The sequence below is a fragment of the Delphinapterus leucas genome, chromosome X (genome assembly GCF_059928025.1).
Source record: "Delphinapterus leucas isolate spDelLeu-1000000601 "Yukka" chromosome X, BTC_Dleu_Yukka2, whole genome shotgun sequence".
NCBI lineage: Eukaryota > Metazoa > Chordata > Mammalia > Artiodactyla > Monodontidae > Delphinapterus > Delphinapterus leucas.
Genome location: NC_143150.1, coordinates 124584647 through 124606061, shown reverse-complemented (window position 1 = coordinate 124606061; position 21415 = coordinate 124584647). Strand labels below are relative to the sequence as shown.

General features: G+C 46.0%; 1 protein-coding gene across 1 annotated transcript in view; it reads left to right on the top strand.

Moving 5' to 3' along the window:
- Window positions 1-21415, top strand: part of TMSB4X (thymosin beta 4 X-linked) — a 50317-nt gene that overhangs the window by 20737 nt on the left and 8165 nt on the right.

The following is a 21415-nucleotide window of genomic DNA, read 5'->3' as shown; positions in this document are numbered from 1 at the left end:
CCTGCCACGTGGAGACTCCGTCTCAGAGGGCAGTCTCCGTTCTTTTGATGCAGCTGGTTCCTACTCAGATATTTTACACTGTTCATGCAACAAAAATTGAGGGAGCACCTACTGTGTGCACCGGATGTCACTGTGTCAGAGCACACTTGTGCGGAGTCGTTGGACCAATGGTGACTGGCCTGCTCTCCCCTCTCCAAGTCCGGGCTTCAGGTGAGCATGTTTACTCGGGGTGAAAGAGGGGAAGGAAGAGAGGGCTGTGGGAAGGAGCAGCTGTGTTCCAGCAGTCAACATCTGTGTGTGTGAAGGACTCTCTGGGAGGTCTGCCAGGCCTCCATGCTCCAGCTGGTCCTACCACAGTACTGGAAACCCTCCACACAATGCTCATTGCTACATCCTAAAGGAGCCAAGAGTTAGAGCATTAACACTTTAGCTATAATTAGGTCCTCAGACCCCTTCTATTGAGATAGAATAGGCCTCACACATTCCAAACCTCTTCTGTCTTTTTCAAGGCTCCATCCTCCCCTATTACCATCTTTGGTGGTGAGAATACAAGAGTATCGGGCCTGGGATATCTCACCTTTTATCTCATCTATCTTCTTCAATTCACAATTTCTACTTAATGGACAAATGCTTTTTGAACAACTTATACGTGTTGGTTCCAAAATGGCCAAAATCTATCAGCTAACCAATGGATAAATAAAATGGGATATAGCCATACAACGGAATATTATTCAGCCTTAAAAAGGAAGGAAGTACTGACACACACTACAACATGGATGTGCCTTGGAAACCTGATGCTCAGTGAAAGAAGCCTGTCACAAGAGACCACATACTGTATGACGCCATTTATAGGAAATGTCTAGAATAGGCAAATGCATAGAGACAGCAATTAGCTAAGTGGTTCCCTGGGGGCTGGGGGATTGTAAAAAGATGGGAAGTGACTGCAAATGGTAACAGGATTTCTTGTTGGAGTGAGGCAAATGTTCTAAAATTCATTCTAGTGATGGTTGTACAACTCTGTGGATCTACTGACAGCCTTATTTGTCTTCTTTGCCCTTTTTTGGGTGGCTTTTCTAGCATCGCCCCACCATGTCTGAAGCTCCTGGCATTTCTACTCTTCACTCTTGAAGTCCTCTCTATCAGCTCACTTTGGTCCTCTGCTTTTTTCTTGGAGCTGGTTAAGATTTGCCAAATCCCTCTTTGGCACTGATCTCTGTTGGCCTCTGTAAAATGCCCAGGTCTGGTCATAGCAAATCACTCCACCTTTTGAGCATGATTCCTCATTTGTAGAATGGACTACATGATCTCTACGTTATTTTCTAACATTACAACTGTATTAGTTTCCTAGGGTCACCATCACAAAGTACCACAAACTGGATGGCTTAAAAACAAGTTTATTGTCTCACAGTTCCAGAGGCTAGAAGTCTGAAATCAAGGTGTCTACCGGGCAGTGATCCGTCTGAAACGTGTAGGGGAGGATCCTTCCTTGCCTCTTCTAGCTCCTGGTATTTGCTGGCAGTCCTTGGCGTTTCTTGGCTGTAGACGCATCACTTCAATCTCTGCCTCCATTGTTACATGGCTGCCTTCCCTCTATGTGTCGCTTCTCTTCTTATAAGGACGCCAGTCACGTTGGATTAAGGGTCCACCTCTACTCCAGCATGGCTTCATTTTAACTAATGTCATCTGCAACAGCCCTATTGCCAAACGAGGTCTCATTCTTTTTTTAAAATTTATTTTTGGCTGCGTTGGGTCTTCGTTGCTGCGCGCAGGCTTTCTCTAGTTGCGGCGAGCGGGAGCTACTCTTCACTGCGGTGCGCGGGCTTCTCATCGCAGTCGCTTCTCTTGTTGCGGAGCAGGGGTTCTAGGCGCGCGGGCTTCACTAGTTGTGGCTTGCGGGCTCAGCTGTTGTGGCTCACGGGCTTCAGTAGTTGCAGCTTGCGGGCTCTAGAGCGCAGGCTCAGTAGTTGTGGCGCATGGACTTAGTTGCTCCACGGCATGTGGGATCTTCCCAGACCAGGGCTCAAACCCCTGTCTCTTGCATTGGCAGGCGGATTCTTAACCACTGTGCCACCAGGGAAGCCTGCGGTGGCTTCTCTTGTTGCAGAGCACGGGCTCTAGGTACGCGGGCTTTGGTAATTGCGGCACGTGGGCTCAGTAGTTGTGGCACGCAGGCTCTAGAGCGCAGACTCAGTAGTTGTGGCGCACGGGCTTAGTGGCTCCGCGGCATGTGGGATCTTCCCGGACCAGGGCTTGAACCCGTGTGCCCTGCATTGGCAGGCGGATTCTCAACCACTGCGGCACCAGGGAAGCCCCACGAGGTCACATTCCGAGGTACTGGGAGTTTGGAAGGACTTCAACATAAAATTGGGGGCGGGGGGACACAGTTCAACTCATAACAACAACCATGGCTTTTCTTCTTTAGAAATCACTCAGAACTCCACGAAAGTTGAAAATGCCCTTGTGAAAGGGAAAGTCATTTATGAATATTGGAAGAATAAAGGCAATTTCCCTCTCAGCTATTAATAGAGCTATTATACTGATATGGCCAGGTTTCCACCGTCATTATCCTTGAACTTAAAACCATAATAGTATCCATTATTTCCCGTTAGTACAAAAGAAGTTTGCACAATTGTGTTCTCTTCCTTTCTGCCGTTGAGTGCTTTCAGGGAATGGGGAAATTGGTAAAGCCCCATGTCTTACTCAGCAATCACACTGTAGTCTTAGAGGAACAAGGGAAGGGATAACTGTGTTTTGAACCTGCAGGAGGCATCTCAGGATTTCCTCTGCCAAAGACTCAAAATGGAAAATGGTCTTTATAAATGTCCCTTCAGTGTGCAAAGGGAAGAGACTAGAGGTTCCAACAGAAAAACAAAAACCCCACTTATGATAGTAGAACATTGCCATTGGGAAGCTGTTTATTTTTTGAGCCTTTTAATTTCTAGTGAGAAACGCACTTCTAGTAGAGAAAAAAGATCCCTCTGTCTTACCTTCCCAGTCTTCCTCTCCTTTGACATTCTACCTGGACTATTTTAGGAATAAGTCTCTAGTTATCTCAGTAATGATGACACCAGAAGCTCAGAGATGACCAAGAGCGATGTCTGGATTTGCAGGAAAAGCTCACATGCAGGTGCCCAAGCCAGAAACCCGAGGCTCACTGTCGACTCCTGCATCTCACCCCCACACCCAACCATTCATCTAGCAGTCTTGACTTCACCTCTTAAATTTGTCTCCCATCTGTCCTCCGTCTTCATCTCCATCATCAACATGCCTTATCCAAGCTACGAGCATCTCTCATTGGCTTCCTGGTACCCACTCTGGTCCCTCCAATTCAGTAATAGCCAGTGATTCGTGTAAAAGGTGTGAGTACTGAATTAACTTTAAAATCTTAATTCCTAAACAAGGCACACAACGCTCTCCATAACCTCCCATTCTCCTGCCCCACCAGCCTCCTCTCTAAGCGTCCCCATCACAGGCCTTGGTTCACGCTGAGAACGCACCAGACCCTCTTGCGTCAGGGCCTCCACACGTGCTATTGCCCTGAGGCACCTCTTCCTCCAGGCTTCACTTACCTAATTCCTCTTCATCCTACAGGGAAAGGTTAGATATCACTTACAGAGGCTATTCCCTAACCTCTAAATCTCACTTATACTATCATCTTAGCATTGATCACTAGTTTTATTGTGTAGATGATAGAGAAATGGATAGAGTGCTATTAACACATGGGTCTTCCATTAGACTGTGGCTTCCAGGGACGAGGGAAGGTGTCTTGATCCATCGTTCTGTCCCCAGTGTTCATTACCATGCTTGATACACAATAAACTTCTCAGTAAATACTTTTCAAGTGAATGAATGAATGCATGAATGAAGGTTCAGATAGACTTCTCCAGCTGCATGCCAGGACAGATGTGGTATAAGCAGGAGGTCACACTGTCACATATCACACTGCAGTGCCTGTGGTGGTGGGGAGCTTCTTAACCCTCCATTTCCCCCTTTCCCACTCCCAGTAGCAAGCATGCTGGTTGTCAGTTGGGTCCTATATAGCGCCAACCATCTTGGATGCCGTGATGCCGAGTCCATGAGGTTCTGCGCCCAGGCAAGAATCACTTGCATTCTTCTCTGACTGTTGGGCTGTGATTCAGAGCAAGTGCAGCATAGACGAAGAAGTCAGTTGAGTGCAACAGTATAGAGATCATGTGATGATCCATAAACAGATACATAATAACAGTGAGTGCGTTCTCCACCAAAAATTCTCCTGAGGTCAAATAGCTTTGGGAACTGCTTGGCTATCAGAGTATTCCTAACAGGCATTTCCATCTCCAAGAGGGATTTGAAGGCCTGCTAGAGAGTCATCCAACATAGTGAGCCCCTGGAAATGTTCCCAGCTACACGGCGACAGTCGCTATTCTGACATGGATTGCTCTGTTCTAAAAGCCCCCAAAATAATAGTCTAGGCCACGTGCCTTGAGGCCTTTATATCCAGCTGATTGCCTCCTTGAACTGGCCCTACCGGGCCTCCAGAGGGGACATTATGGCTTCTAAAGAGAAGTGACAACAAAGCAGATTATAATTGAGAAGTAATAAATAATGAAACTGTAAAAATGATAGAATCTTCTTTGGTATAGGATAAAGCGGTTAATATTCATTTCTAAAGCATCATTGGCCATGTAAAGGATAATTTTAGTACTTGACATGAACTGAAAACAGACATGATACTTCCATTGATTGGGCTAAACTTTGCTGTGGCTGAACGAGCTCTCTAGGGATTTATTAAGGAATATTGTGCTTTCAAAGATGTCAGATCCAGTGGGAATGACTAAAGCAGTTAGTCTCTAATCTTGGAAGAATTTCCACCTTTGAATCAGCCAACCAGATCTAACCAAGGTTGGACACTCTAGCAATATTGCTTACATTGGAAACCAATATGAAATGTGTGCATGTATGTAAAATGTATACATATAGTATATGTGGAGAAGTATCTATACATAAAGATGGTCATCATTGACTGCTTAGTAGATATTAAGAAATTTAGTTAATAAAATTTAAAACAAGGAAATTGTGAGGAAAATGAGCATGACACAGCAATTTCTCTGTTTCTGTTTACATGTTTTTTCCTACTCTCCATTTTATAATGGCAGGGCCACTGAAAGGCGTCACCTCATGAAAAAAACACAAAAAAGACAAAATCCTGAAGATTTCCTCAGAGGGAATTCCTTCTCCTGGTTCAGCACATAGGCTAAAAGGTAGCTAAAGGTGAACAGGTATTAGCTGTGTTATTTGGGGGTGGGGGGGAGAGAAAGAACAGGAAGGATGGGGTGAGTGGGAAAAGCCACAGTTCAGAGGCATTTGAGGGAAGGAGCAGAAAATAAACTGCTTCACAGGCTGTAATAACCCACATATTACCTATGATCTCTAGAACTTACTGTTTGACATGTATATAATAAGCAAATTAAGAGATAGGGAGCACGTAACAACAATGATTGAGTGGAGCTTCCCAAACAAAGTTTAAAATTTATGTCTGGGGCTTCCCTGGTGGCGCAGTGGTTGAGAGTCCGCCTGCCGACGCAGGGGACACGGGTTCGTGCCCCGGTCCGGGAAGATCCCACATGCCGCAGAGCGGCTGGGCCCGTGAGCCATGGCCGCTGAGCCTGCGCATCCGGAGCCTGTGCTCCGCAACGGGAGAGGCCACAACAGTGAGAGGCCCGCATACCGCAAAAAAAAAAAAAAAAAAAAAGATGCATTTAACTTTTATGTATACATTTTTCTTTAATTGTTAGAAATTTGTTTTTATTGATCCAGAAATCTTTCTCCTTATATATTCCTATATATTTCTCCCTAAATGTTCCACCCACTGGGCATGGTGCTGGACACGGAGGTCTTAAAGATGCAAGTACAGGATTCCTGAACTCCAGGAGTACAAATCCAGTAGAGATGATCCTGGACAAATGATACTGCAGAGTGATACTTGACTAGACTCAGGAGAATGGGAAGACATGAGTCAAAAACAGGTTCTAAGGCAAAAATCCACACACCTTGGAGACTAAATGGATTTATAGAGTGAAGCCCAGGAAGGTTTCCAGGGTTTAGGCTGACAGATTTGGGAGGAGAATGAGGAATCAGTTGTAAAATCGGGCCACTTTGGGGAGAACTGGTTTTCAGTTTTGACTTGTTGACTTTGGGTGATGGTGGGAGCCTTTAGGGCAGGGCTTCTCAACCTTGGCGCTGCTGGCATTTTGGATTAGATTATTCTTTGTTGGGGGAGGGGTGTCCTGTACACTGTAGGATGTTTAGCAGCATCTCTGGCCTCTACCCTCTACATGCCAGTAGCACCCCCTCCCACAGTTTATATGCTACACCTATCAAGAAAAAAACTTACTAAATTCTTAGAGTCCAAGTTTCTATCCATTGGCTACGGATTATAAAAAGTTGCCCACTTTTGTCATTAAAGTTGGAAAAAACAGGAGAGAGTTTATTCCACATTTATACCACAATGTACTCACACCTGTATCCTCCCAAGTGCCAAGCACAGTTTACAGCATTTGTTTAATAAATGTGGAATAAAATTCTGGAAAGTGAACTGATAAATATGTTTATTGTATAAATGATGCACATGGCCTAAAAGTGGCTAGTTTGGTGGAGAAAGTGACACGTTCACTTTATGTGCGACTCAGCCTTCTCGATACTTCTTGATATTCCATTACTTCTCTTCCAGCCCTGCCTCAGTGGCTGCCATTTTCACTGAAGCAGTGGAGCCCTCCGTAGTTCCACATACGATAAACCCAGAAATGCTGACAATTCTATAAATAGTGAGAAGGCCTTAGAGCGGTTGTTTAATACATGCGGAGTGAAATTCTGGAAAGTAATCCGATGAATATGTTTGTTATATAAATGATGCACACGTTAACCTTTCCAGAGGTTTCCATGGTTTGTTAACGGAGGGCAGTATCTTAAAACCAAACGAATGCATTTCTAATGATGTCCCTTTGAACAATGTTGAAGGGATATAGTTTGAGCAAACAGCTACTGTGACAGGTTGGCTTTTTCTGGTCTCCCTGCCCCTTCAACTCATCAGGATGGCTTTGCATACCTTCCCAGCCTCCAGTGGCCAGAAGTTTCAAGTTAGGCCCTAATCTGGACACATGATCACGATTTTCTGATCACAGAACATGAAACATTACAAAAGGAAGGCTCATTTAAGTGGCAAGTGAACGTGGTCCAAAGATAATGTAAACTACTAGATGCGTGTGTCTCCCTATTTGCATTACCCCGTCTGATACGTTTAAGGAGAAGTCCTTTCTGCCTGCAGCATTGCTGGTGAATATGGGGCGACAGCGTGAGTGGGGTCCAGCTGGGACTGACCTCCACCTGGGGGCGTGCGACTCACTCTGCCACAGCAGTCGACACCCATCGCCGCCGACAGGTGGCAGCCGCGGTCTGCCTAAAGCTTTGGTTTTTCGCTTCACAAGGATCTCGGGGTGTGGAAACCCTTATTGTTTACTCTGAGATCTAGCTTCTCACCTGCCTGAGAACTCCAATCCTCCTCCAGCCAGTACTACCACAGCCTCAGAGCAAATGTGTTTAGACTAAGAGAGCTGATAAAAGTCTGGATCAGTGCACATCAGAGAATGGGCTCTCTCTCATAAAACCGTACATGGTTTGTCCAGCAATTTCTAGGTTTAATCAATCTAGACGGGAACCAGTAAACTCAAGTGCCAGTTTTTTATTGGCTCCTGGTGAAGTTACAGGAGGCTGGGAGAACTGGTTTTCTAAGTGTGGGGCTTCTTTATTCCCTGAAACATGTTCTAGAAAATGTTCTGAGGCCTTTCACCTCCTGCCCAGCCAGGGCCTCCAACTGTAACTGGATGCTAAGCTTTTCTCAAACAGACACTTTATAAACAGCAGGAAACCCCAGAAACAGAAATGTAAAGTGGGAGTGAGGAAAATAAACTGGGCTGCAGTGGGTCTCTCCTGGGCTACACGTAGGGATCAGCTGGGAGTTTCCCACCCCAGAGCTTCTGATTCACTGGTCTGAATCCAACCTGGGTAGTTGGAGTTTTCAAAGATCCCCAGGTGATTCTAGTGCTCAGCCAAGACTGGGAACCATTGTTAGATGGGAGCCTTTGCTCCTGTGTTAATTAAATCCCCACGCCCACGAACTAGATTCCTCCTGCCTTAAGCAAGTTTCAAATAAAACCCCAACCTTAGGAAGGAACAGTTAGCACAGGGTCAGAGAAATGGGAACCTGATTTAAATGGAGCATAAAGCAAAGTCAGTTTTTTTCTCTCTCAAATCGCCTCCATTCACTGCTCCCAAAGAATACCAGCCTGTTATTTACTTTATCCATCTCTGAATGAAGGGGTTGTATTTGCTGACCTTCAAATACTTCTAGGTTGCCCAAGAGGAAGCCATGCTGCACTTCGGCTTTTGAGTGATCTGGCAGTTTTTTTGCATCACGTCCCTTTGAACCTTCGCATTGGACGGTGAAGCCTACCACCTTAGATTGATGGTTACTTTTTTAAAAAATAAATTTATTTATTTTTGGCTGCGTTGGGTCTTCGTTGCCGCGCGCGGGCTTTCTCTAGTGGCGAGCGGGGGCTGCTGTTCGTTGCGGTGCGCGGGCTTCTCACTGCGGTGGCTTCTCTTGTTGCGGAGCATGGGCTCTAGGCGCACGGGCTTCAGTAGTTGTGGCACGTGGGCTTCAGTAGTTGTGGCTCCCGGGCTCTCTAGAGCACAGGCTCAGTCATTGTGGCGCACGGGCCTAGTTGCTCCACGGCATGTGGGATCTTCCCGGACCAGGGCTCGGACCCGTGTCCCCTGCATTGGCAGGTGGATTCTTAACCACTGCACCACCAGGGAAGCCCGATGGTTATATTTTTAAACATGCTGTTAAGTCCCATGATTCTCTTGGACAGTTAGACTAACTGCCCTCTCAAGGGCAGGCAGAGTTGGTGGGGAGGTGGGGTGTAGCATGGTCGTGGGGTGTGGTGGAGGGACCGGAGCCTTGGAGCATGTGACGAGCTGGCCTCACCCGCCTCTCGCCATGAGCGTGATCTTACGCGGGTTTACCACTGGCTTCGGGCTTCACCTTGCTCATCTGTACTCTAAGGCAATCATAACCATGTCGGATGGTTTGTCTTAAATAAATGGGATAAAGCTGTTATGTGCTGGGAAAGTTTAACAACTGGTTCGGGGCATGGGAAGCCCCCCGATTTGTAGTGTTTGCCAATTTCCGTAGTGTAAATTCTCCCACCGTGGCTGATTTCAAGATACCAGTGTGACGTCACTGAATGTGGAACTGGGAAGAGATGTGGACCATCTTGGATAAACCATCTTGTAGTACCTGCCTAGAATGTAGCATATGCTTACAAGAGGTTACATCCTTGTCATCCCATCCCCCCGTAGGAACATATATGCCAACATAGGGCTTTACTCTTTTTAAAGCTCTTTCACATACACTATCTCATTAAATTCTCAGATCAACATTGTGAGATGGGCAGGGCAGGTGTTATTTCTACGTTTTACAGATGAGAAGCCTCAGGCTCAGAGAGTCTAGAACAAACTGCTCAAGGCCACACAGTAAGTAATCTATAAAATGGGGGCAGTAGGCAGAATCATGGCCCCCAAAGATGTTTGCATCCTACTGTCTGGGACCTATGAATATGAAGGTCACATGGCAGAAGGGAATTTAGTTGCAGCTGAAATGAAGGTTGCTAGTCAGCTGACCTGAAAACAGGGAGAGGGTCATGAATTATCCAGGTGGGGCCCATGTAATCCCAAGGGTCCTCACAAGGGGAAGAGGGAGGCAGAACCAGAGGAAATGTAGCTACAGGGGAAGAGTCAAAGAGATGCAATGTTGCTGTTTTTGAAGATGGAGGAAGGGGCCACAAGCCAAGGAATGTGGACGGCTTCTAGAAGCTGCAAAAGGCGAGAAAGCAGCTTCTTCCCTAGAGCCTCCAGAAAGGGACACAGCCCTCCAGCACCTTGATTTTGGCCCCGTGAGGCCTGTGAGGGACTTCTGATCTCCTGAGCTGTCAGACGATACATTTGTGTTGTTTAAGCTGCTAAGTTTGTGGTCATTTGTTACAGCAGCCATAGGAAAGGAATACAGTGGACTGGCAATTAGGCCTCGTCACCCCTCAAGTCACAGCTCACATTCCACCTCCTGAGGGAGTCTTTTTTCCCTTGCCCTTTGTAGGCCTTTGCTTTCACCCCTGAGTTCCCATAATACCTGGCTTTTAGTGTTTACCATATGGTTGTAATTCTTGGCATCCCTGTCAGCCTTTTCTCTAATCCCTAAAGGCAAGATAGTTTTCTCCTCACTTTTGTGTCACTTTCTGCCAGCGTGGTACCTTCCCCGAGACCAGAACATAATAACTAGATTCAGAACGTATGAATGTGTGAATGAACGCTGACATTAGCAATAGTACTGCACCTCAGCATCACCAGAAATCATGGTGCTGAGCTGTCACAGCTACAGGACAATTAAAAGCATCTCTTGGTAGCATCTGGAGCTACCTACCCCACTTCCTGCAGTGCAATCTGGGAGCTGCAGGAAAGATCAAGGCTACATGTCTTCCCATTGGCCCCATAATTAGCCTTTCCCCCCAGGCCATCGTGTGTTTGTTAGCCTCTTTGCAGAGGGAACAGGGTTCTGGCTCAAGACAGCCTGATGAATGGGTGCCAGGAGCCCCAGACTCTGATGCCACCATCTTTATTTCAGCAAAGCTGGTAATTGGATTTGAGCTTTTAGGCCAGTCACTTATTTACTCTGTCCTCATTTATCAATGTGAGAATTACCAGTTCTGTGCTCAGCTAACTTTCAAGGCCTTAGAAAAAGGAGTAGAAGAGGCATGGGCGGGCCTTGACTACTGTCACATAGTTAATACGCTGAGAGCAGATGTGGTCATGTGCTAAGAAGAGCCAGGGCTACACAGGAAAGTTCACAGTCACAGAGAAGTGAAAGTGAATTATGTCACTTTCTATCACGTGACAGCCTTGCGGTGCTGATGAACTCACTGAGCCTGTTTCCTCGTGTGTGAGGGGGATAACGATGTGTCTTATTTATTGATCACTCCCAGTGTCATGCACCCTGTTCTAAGCCCTTTACTGTTATCTTTATTTTATAGTTACACAGCTTGTCAGTGTCAGAGTCAGGACCATGACATAATCTGTGAGCCCAGTGCCTTTCTTCAAAGTGGCTAAGAATTTCAAGATGGTGGCAGCAATACGTTAGACCAAGCACAGGGCCCTTCTAAGCGCCAGGCTCCTGTGTGACCCTGGGCAGTCTGACTCCAGAGCCTTCTCTCTTAACATCTGTGCTACAATGGCTGTCTCCTCAGGTTGTTGTGAGGTTGGAAGTGAGACTCATGCATTCTTAGCAGCAGGAACAGTGTGCACAGTGGTCTGGAAGTAGAGGCGTGGAGAGGAATACACATAAGGGATGATAAACCCTTGTGGCTACAGCTTTGGTGACTTGGAGGAAGCAGAAGCGTGCTGGTAGATAGTACACGTTCCAAACGTGATGCTCTGCAGGCCAGCCAGAGAGGCCCTTGCCCTCTAGCCTGCTGGTGATAGGAAGTGCTAAAAGGCTTAGAAGCAGGAGGTGATGTGGACACAGGTCAGGGAACTAACCCTAGGGGGCAGTGTGGAGCAGGGAAGGCCGGGGCAAGAGCACACCCTAGAAGAGGCTGTTCTGATGACACTCCAGGGGCACAATCATGAGGGGCTCCTGGAGCAGAGGCAGGGAAATGGGGAGAAATGGACAATTTTGAGGTAAGTCAAAATGACGAGTTTGGGTTACAATCTGCATATGGCGGGAAAAGGAAAAGCTTCTGATGCCCGATGACCTGGCCTTTCTGGGGTGTCTTGGGGTGGGTGTCGTCACCTACACCAACGTTGCTTTTGAGCATGTAGCAAACAGGATACATTGCTTCAGGAAGAAGAAATTTTTGAGAAGACAAAAATTGATTTCACTTCCTAAAAAGACCAGCTGTCACTGGCCATACATTCAGTCATTTCTCAGTTTGGATTTTTCCCCCAAATATTCCAGTCCAGTTTTCAGAGGCATTATCAGTTCTTTGATTGTGTTCCTTGCATATAATTATATAACAATAATTGTAAATTTCAGAGGAAACAAACTATGCAATTAGAACAAAAGAAAACCAGAAAAAGAAAAGAAATCCTCTTCCAACTCTCTCCCAGATTCTTCTTTTACACTGGGTAGGGGCCCGAGGAGTGACCCACCTCAAGCCCAAGTGCCTGGGTTCAAATCCCAACTCCCACTTATTAGCGATGGGACTTTGGACAAGTTAGGTAAGCTGGTTCCCTCTGTAAAGGGGGATAACAATACTAGTTCTTACCTCATTCCTACCATATTACCTTGTTCTGAAGATTAAATGAGCAGTGCTTAGACGGGTCCCTGGCTTGCCTGATGAGCAGGCCATAAATGTCAGTTATCATCATAGTCTCCAGATTTTCTATGATGATCCTGAATGACATAGAAGATCAGAAGCATCTATATAAGTTATTATATTATCTTTATTATTACTTCTCTATCGCCAGTGGGAATGAAGGGACCATCAGCTGACACTATGGTCCTGAGGTTGGGTTAAGCCTTCCGCCTGCCCTGGAGGCCTGGAAAGAAGGACTTGTGGGCTGGTCCTCCAACATAGCCTTGTCGACTGAAAAAAAGAAAGAAAAAGCACAACCTAAAAGTTGAGAATTATGTTTTATTCGGCACACAAACTGCGGACTTGAACCCAGGAGACAACCTCTCGAAAACTCTGAGGGACGGCTCCAAAGAGGTAAGGGGCGGGGAGCTAGGATATATAGGAGTTTTTGCAAAAATACCAGGTAGTCAGAACATTAAAAGATCACTGTTAAAGAAAACCGGAAGTCTCAGGTTAACGAATTTAGCAGTTTTCTTTATATGGGAAGATGCAAGAATCTGGGCTCATTGAGATCATTCCTTTGATATGTACCTTAGCTATCGAGGGCCAATATCCTGCTTTTCTCCATCCTGAATCCCCTCAGGGTGCACAGTCAGGGCGGCTGCAGTGGCTGAGGGCTTGATGGCTGCAACTTGCTTTGTTTATCGAGCTCTCCGCATTAATGACAATAACTCCCTGCTTGCAGGGCTGGACTTCTCTGCCCCAGGAAGCATTCAGCAAGCATTATTCCTTCAGGGCTGACGTGTCTGTGTGCCGGAGATACAAAGAGAAATGAAACCTAGGCCCACCGAGGAGACCCAGCCTGACAGGGAACAAACAAATGGCAGCGAGGGGAACAACTGTCACAACAGAAGACTTTCCGGGGCAGGGGGTGTGAGGACTGTATCCTGCTTCTGGAAGTCAGAGCTTCCCCCAGTAGGGCACCATTTAAGGCCAAGTCTCTAAAATGGCTGAGAGACAAGGAACTGTCTAGGGTGATGGAAATATTTTGTATCGCGACCAAGATGACGGTGACACTGGCATACATGGTCGTCCATATTCATGGACGGTAACTTAACATGAGTGCATTTTATTTGATGTAAATTAAACATCGATCGAGTCGATTAGAAAGAGAGAATGCAAGGGCAGGCGTCCTCTTGTCCCATTAGCACACTGCCTGGCCCTTGGTGGACTCCCAGTCATTCTCTGCCCAGTGAGACCAGGAAGGCACAGAGGGGCGAGAGCACTGAAACTTTCTGTGTGCCCAGGAGCCGCGTCTCCCCGCCTGCTGGTTCTGAATCCCGCCTTTGTGTGGCCACCAGAAGCCCGGGCAGAAGCCAGCCTTTGCGGGGGAGGAGCCTTGGCTAACTGCACAGATCCAGCCAGGCCTATCCAGGCCTCAGGGAGCGCGGGGAAGTCTTTTGGCTCGTTTGTCTTGACACACAGGCTCTCTGGGTCTGAACACGGGCGTGATTGGTGGATCGGCTCCAAGCCTCGCAGGCCTGTTTATCCTGCGGGCGGCTCCCATCTGCTCGGCTGTCTGAGCTCTCAGCTACCCCTCCTCTTCCCTCCCCCGCCCTTCTCTTCCTTCCCCTCCCCCTCTCTCCTCGTTCCCAAGGGGGCAGGGCTGGCAGGAGGCCCTAGAGGGAGAACTGAGAGGCCTGAAACTTACTAAGTGCTGTTCTCTCTGTGTGTGTGTGTGTGTGTGTGTGTGTGTGTGTGTGTGTGTGTCTGTCTGTCTGTCTGTGTTTGGGTGCATCTGGATGGACAGACAACTGAAGTAGGGATCAACCTGTGAATGGGTCTAAGTTTCCCCCCTCAAGGTACGATTGCCAGATCAACTCTAGGATGCCCAGTTAAACTGGACTTTCAGATAAATAACTAATCGTTTTTAAATATAAATGTCTCAGCTATTGCATGGGATAACTTATACTCAAAAGCTATTTGTTATTTATCTGAAATTCCAATCTTGCGACATTCTGCTTTTCTACCAGCTAAACCTAGCATCTCTGCTGGGGTGTGATGGGAAATGGTGGGAAGAGGGAGAAGACAGCCTTCCTTTAAGCCTGCACAAGGAACTCTCCGGGAAACGAGCACGGCCCAGCTACACAGTCTTCACCAGGGCACCAGAATCATGTCAATAATGTCAGTAATGATGGCGATTGCAGGGCGGGTGTGTGCAGCCTCTCTGCTCAGCTTCCTGGGAGGCGATTGTTCTATAATTCACAGGGGAAAGCGGCAGTTGGCAGACGTGAGAAGGAACAGGGGCTGTGAAGATGCTCCATTCTATCTCCCACGCCCCACCTCCTCTGTGCCACTCTTTTTCGTCTCCCAGGATCTGAAGCCCACAATGTAGCCAAGTGGGAGTCACTGGGGATTACGGGCATGGATTCGAGGCGGAGAGAGGTGGCAAGATGCCACTCCCATCCCTGCCAGCCTCACCTGTTTTTCCAGGCTTCCCCCATCCACTACTCATGTGGATGCCTCCCTGGTCAGAACTCCCACCGCAGTGCTCCATGGGCACTTAACCCTCGAGGTAGGCACAGGAGAAGTCGGTGGAAAGTTACTTGCACATAAACGGACGGATGGATGAGGAAACCCCAGGAAACCACGGCTCCTCCCCTGCAGGGGCGCCAGACCAGAAGCCAACCTTCTAGGCTTGGGACCCGCTTCTGGCCTTGCTACACACCCAGAGACCTTGGGCATGTCACTTACCACGTGTTCCATTTCGTGCCTTCTAAATGGGATGCCAGCTTCCTTATCACACCCTCACTGGGCTGTCAGGAGGCAAGAATGAGCTAGCAGATGCAAAATAACGGCAACATCTAAAAATGAATATCCAATCCGTGGATATTCAGACACACACATACATCATTATATGATTCCAGGAGCAGCTTCCCAACCTCACTTAATATATAGTTCAGTTCACCAAAATGTAATGTTTTGCTCACATTTTATGGGAGAGCCTCCAAGGCACAGCTGCTCTCATGAAGGATGGCTCTGAACTGGGCCTGCGGTGGGCTGGCTGACTAAACTGTACTTGAGTTGCCTTCTAGAACGGAGGTCTGCTGGGGACCTGTCTACAGCCAATTTGATTTCGGATTATAAAAGCCACAGTCTTGACAATAACTGTCTTCCTGCCCCTTTAAGAACACAAGTTCCAGGCTTCCCTGGTGGCGCAGTGGTCGAGAGTCCGCCTGCCGACGCAGGGGACACGGGTTCGTGCCCCAGTCCGGGAAGATCCCACATGCCGCAGAGCGGCTGGGCCCGTGAGCCATGGCCGCCGAGCCTGCGCGTCCGGAGCCTGTGCTCCACAACGGGAGAGGCCACAACAGTGAGAGGCCCGCATACCGCAAAAAAAAAAAAAACAAGTTCCTTCAAGTGCAGCTAAGCAGGAAGTGCCCCTACTCAGTCCTGACTGCCTGTTTCACTTCCTTTCAAAGGTGTTTTCTTACTGAAGAAACCCCAAGTCCAAGGTCACATTCGATTTCTTTCAAATGCATACTCAACTCCCTTTGTGTTGGTTTTATGAAGTTTTTTGGCAGGAAAGGATAAAATAATATATAGTTTTTTATTTTATATTTTTTAATAGACTTTACTTTTGAGAGCGGTTTTAGGTTCACAGCATAACTGGGTGAAAGGTATGGAGGTTTCCCATATGCCCCCTGCCCCCCACGTACATAGCCTTCCCCACCATCAACATAAGTAATGTTTTTTTTAATATATAAAAGAGGAAAGTAAAACATAAAGTGATATTTAAAATATTTTAAAATATAAAAGTAGTACATGCTTCTGGGAAAAACGTAAATAATAGAGGGTTGTCCATTTCCCTTCCCCAGAGGTAACCTCTATTCATAGTTCTTAAAACTCCCTTCTGGAAATTGTCTCGATACCCCTGACTTTTTTATTGCACAGAGGAGACCATACACTCTTTCTAAGGTTCTCTTTTTTCCACTTAAGAGTATAGTTTGGACATCCTTCCATGGCATCGTGAATAAACCTGCCCCAATCTTTTTCTAATGGCTGCATCATTTTCCATTGTTTGGGTATTCTATCCTACATTTAACTGATCTAATTAGTATATACTTAGGTATGTATTATATATATATATATATATATATATATATATATATATATATGTATGTGGATGCAGATGTAGATATCTTTGTGTCCAAATACGGCGGTTGAAAACAATTCTAACAGTGGAATCGCTGGATCACGCTGGAAATGCTTGGAGAGCCACCGGTACCCCTGAAAAGTTGGATTTATACTTCCCACCAGGGCCTGTGAGAGCTGCTTTCGCTCTCCTTCCCCTGCATTCTGACCAACCTGAGGCATCATCCAACCTTCTCAGATTGTCAGTCTGAAAGGGACAGACTAGGGTTCCTTGTTCGATTTGCATCTGAAAGCCTCCTATGGTGGGGGGGAAATCTCTCCCTACATCAGTTTTGGCTCAGTGAGAGGGGCTTAGAGACCAGACTCTGGAACCAGACGAGCCACTTGCCAAACTCTACAGCCTCGGTTTTTCCATCTGTAAAATGAGCATCCATCCTTAGACCAAGTTCATGGGGTTATTGAGAGGATCCAACAGAGCAATACAGAGTATCTAGTGCTACAAATGTTAGTGTGTTTCCCATCAAAGCAAAAAAACAATAAAAAACACCCCCCAAAATAAAAAACCGATTTCGACTGACCTAGTCAAAGGCCAATTAACAATTTTTGTGGTATCTGAAATCTCACCTTCTCCTTACTCGCCACCCCTGCTTGAGGGTGGAAAATGCAAATCAAATGCTGAAAAAGAAAACTTAAACTGTCACATTAACTGGTTGGTCTCCCTCGCTGAGCAACCTTGGGCGTGTTACATCTCTGAGCCTTGGTTTCTTCCTCTGTAAAACATGTTCACTCTACCTACCCAACCAGGTCGTTAGTGGAATGCAGAAGCGTCTGGCTCTGGCAAGCCCTCCACAGATGAGCCTCGTTATTGTTACTGTCAGCCACGAATCCCTCCAGTGGCTCAACCCACGTCCCCCAGCAGGACAGGTGGAGAGTAAATTCCCCTCAACTAATAGATGATTCACAAACACCTAAGATGCCAGGCTACTTGAAGACCCTCTGAGACTCTAAACACTGCGTAGGGCACTGGTGGAAGGGAATCCTCCAACTTTCTGGTCTGCCCTTTGAGACAGAATTATATCCTGAGAGGTTCAGCAAGCAGGTTGAGTGAGCAGCCTCCATTACCCCATTCCCTAGCGTCTAATAAGGAAAGACCCTCATGGATCTACTTCGTGAAAATATATTTGCCATGTTTTATCTTTTTAAATTTTCTCCTTGGGAAACGGGGTACACTCTGAATACTATGGTATTGCTCAAGTGACAGCTAAGTTACTTGTAAGCGGGGATGGCGCTGACATGGTTTCTCCATGTCCTTCAGTGCTGTACAGAATCTCATGTGGGTTTGTGCACAGTGGGGAGAGTAATTCACCTGCTTTGAGGTTACAATTCATCCCACCATGAGTGAGTGCTATGGTCTGAATGTTTGTGTTCTCTCCAAAAGTCATGTGTTGAAATCCTACCCCTGAATGTGATGGTATCAGGAGGTGGGGCCTTCACAAATGGGATTAGTGCCCTTGTAAAAGAGACCCCCACAGAGCTCCCTAGCCCTTCTGCCATGTGAGGATACAATGAGAAGTCTGTGGCCCTGAAGAGGGCCTTCACCCGACCATGCTGGCACTCTGATCTCAACATCCAGCCTGCAGAACTGTAAGGAATATCTGTTGTTTGTAAGCCACCCACTTTGTGGTATTACTGAGCTAAGAGTTCTTTTCAAAGACCGCTGAAAGAGCCACACCATGTAAGAAACAGAGATACAATCAAAAGCACATCTCAAAGCATAATGGCTTCACTGTGGAGGAACCTGCCAGAGAACACCTTAGTCAAATGATCAAAGTTAACATCCCAAACAATGGAACAAACCAAGACCACGTGCCTCCTGATGCGAGACACCGAGAAGGTCACAGCATCCCTTGTGTAGTATTCCTGCCAAAAAAGGCAAAGCCCCAGTCTAATCACGAGGAAACATCAGGCAAACCTAATTCAAGGGAAATTCCACAAAACAACTGGCTTGTCGTCTTCAAAAATATTCGTGTCATTGAACACCGAGAGAGGCTGAGGAAATTCTAAATGAAAAGACGCTAATGGGACATGACAACTCAATGTGATACATGCTCCTGGACTGAAACCTGAATCAGAAAAAGAAAAATTGTTATAGGGATATTATCAGGCTAATGGGCAAAATGTGAATTAGGTCCGTAGCTAAGATAGCAGTGTTGGAGCAATGTGAAATTTCTTGGCACGGATAACTGTGCAGTGGCTATGCTGGAAAAGGTTCTTGATCTTAGTAAATGTGCACCAACTATTTGGAGGTAAAAGTTGTCAGATTTGCAAAGCGTTTAGAAGATAGATGATAGATAGATAGATAAAGAGTGCGAGAGTCAGAGAATGATAAAGCAAATGTGGCAAAATATTACCAATTGATGAATCTTCATTGTGTTTTTGCAGCTTTTCTGTAAGTCACCTTGTTATCATAAACAATCAGGTGTGGTCCAAGGGGCCCATCAGGAATAACAAAGACACTCCAAACACTTGGGAAATTCCAAAAGTTTAGAGGCTCCCTCCCAGGAACTGGGGACCAAGGCCAGTGCATTCTTTCTTATGCAAAACCAGATTAAGTATTTTAGCTAAAAAAGTAAGGCATTTCTGCAAACATAGCCATAGAGTACAAAATAGAAAATTCAGACGTTAAAATACCTCCTCCTGGCCCAAACTAAAATTATGTCCCTGTCTGGATGTAGATAGAAAAATAGACTGAAGTCCAAATGTATGCTTACTCTTTGTGCCAAGGACCATAAGTAATAAAAATAAGTGGGGAGAGCGTGTGTGTAAATATGTCGGGCAAGCCATTTTCATGAATGAGGCATTTTAGGTCTTTGGAAGCCAAGCACGCACATGGAGGTTCAAATCTGAGAAATGATTCTTGGAGGACAAAAACGAACAAACAAAACACGCCACCGCAACAAAAGCCAGTGTGCTTTCGTTTGCTTAGCGTTGGGAACAATTCCATTACCAATCAGTCATCCTACAGTTAGTTAAAATACTGCCCTTAGATGACTGAGTTTCATACGTGACTGAATTTGCCTCCTTCTAATCCTAGATCTAGAACCTTTCTCCTGAAGTATGTGTTATCTGAGCTCTAGCACCTAAAATCATGCCTAAAGGACTAGGGGCCCACAGTTGCAAGTAAGGAGTTTGGGTTGGTGTTCTTGGCTCTGCTGACCAGCTGAATACCCTTGGGCAGGTCACTAAACCTCTCTGTGCTGAGTTTCATCCTCTGCGAAAGACTGATACCAGCACCTAGCCCCTTTATCTGCATAAGGATGCTTGAAGGGTAAAATGACAACCAAAATGAGAAAATGCCTTGATAAAGTTGAGAAACACCAGATACATGTGAGATGTATTACAGAAGAATTACTGAAGCCCGGAATGTAAGGTGACACCTGTAAGCTGTAAGCTGGTCTTTTTAATTTAAATTAATTTTTTTCCCAACTGTTGTCCAGTTTGCTGGTTCCCCTGAGCTGGTGCCTAAACCTTTTTAGGTAATCTGCTGCTCTCCACTGTGGAATTTAGGCCATGCAGAGAGTGGGCAGGGGGAAATAGTCAATTAAATTTCCAAAGCAGAGTTCTTCAGTGGCTTATCCGGTTTATTGGCAGCCATACCATCTCTTCCATTCTCTCTCAGAAACCCTGTTGGTGACTTCCTGTAGTTCAAGAGACCTCTCTTTTAAATAGACTGGGGTCCACAGTCATTCAAGTGGTCTTTGGAGAGAATCCATGTACTTAGACAAAAATTACATCTTTATTTTCATTAACCTCTACCTGAGTGTAAGCATTTCCTTCAAGTATGCATGTAGGCACATCTCTTAGTCAGCACGGGCTGCTGTAACAAAGCACCACAGATCGGGTGGCTTCAACAACAGACATTTATTTCTCACAATTTTGGAAGCTGGGGAGTCCAAGACCAAGGTGCTGGCAGATTCAGTGTCTGGTGAGGGCCCACTTCCTGGCTTGTAGACACCAGCCTTCATTCAGACAAACGCTCAGTCCGTAACAGCAAGGAACCTCTGTTATTAGCGGTTCCTGTGACTGCATCAACAACAGAAATCACAGATATTTTCATATCTGTTCACGTTTTGCACTGCACACTCATCACTATTTTGAATTTATGCTGGGTATGAGACCTCCTCGTAGACTGTGCTATTTAAATGCATGAGGAAGCATGTATATTACTGCATCACAATGTTTACAACTCTTTTGGTAACTGTATGGAAATAGAATTGCTTTCATTCGTGATCCCGGGTTTTTTATTTTCTGCATTTATGTAATTCTGAGAAAGGGTCTAGAGGCTTCCTCAGATCGCCCTGGCACAAAAAGAGTTAAGAACCCCAAAGCTCACTCCACCCTGACTCGCCTCCCATTTCCTCATAACCAGACCCTGGGTTGTGAGGAAACAGGACTATGATTCACTTTTCTTTTCTTTTCCTTTTCTTTTTTCATTTAAAAAATTGAGTTAAAATTCATATAACATAAAATTAACCATTTTAATGTGAACGATTCAGTGGCATTTAGTACATTCACAGTCCGGTGTAATCACCACCTCTAACTAGTTCCCAAACATTTTCATCACCGTAAAAGAAACCTTGGACCTGTTGAGTCATCACGCCCTTTTCCTCCCTCCCCAATTCCTTGGCAGCCTCTAATCTCCTTTCTGTCTCTATGGAATTTGCCTATTCTAGATGATTCACATGAATGGAATCCAGAATGTGTGGTCTTTCGTATCTGACTTCTTTACTTAGCAGGTTTTCAAGGTCCTTCCACGTGGCAGCATGCATCAGCGCTTCATTCCTTTTGATGGCTAAATAATATTCCATCGTATG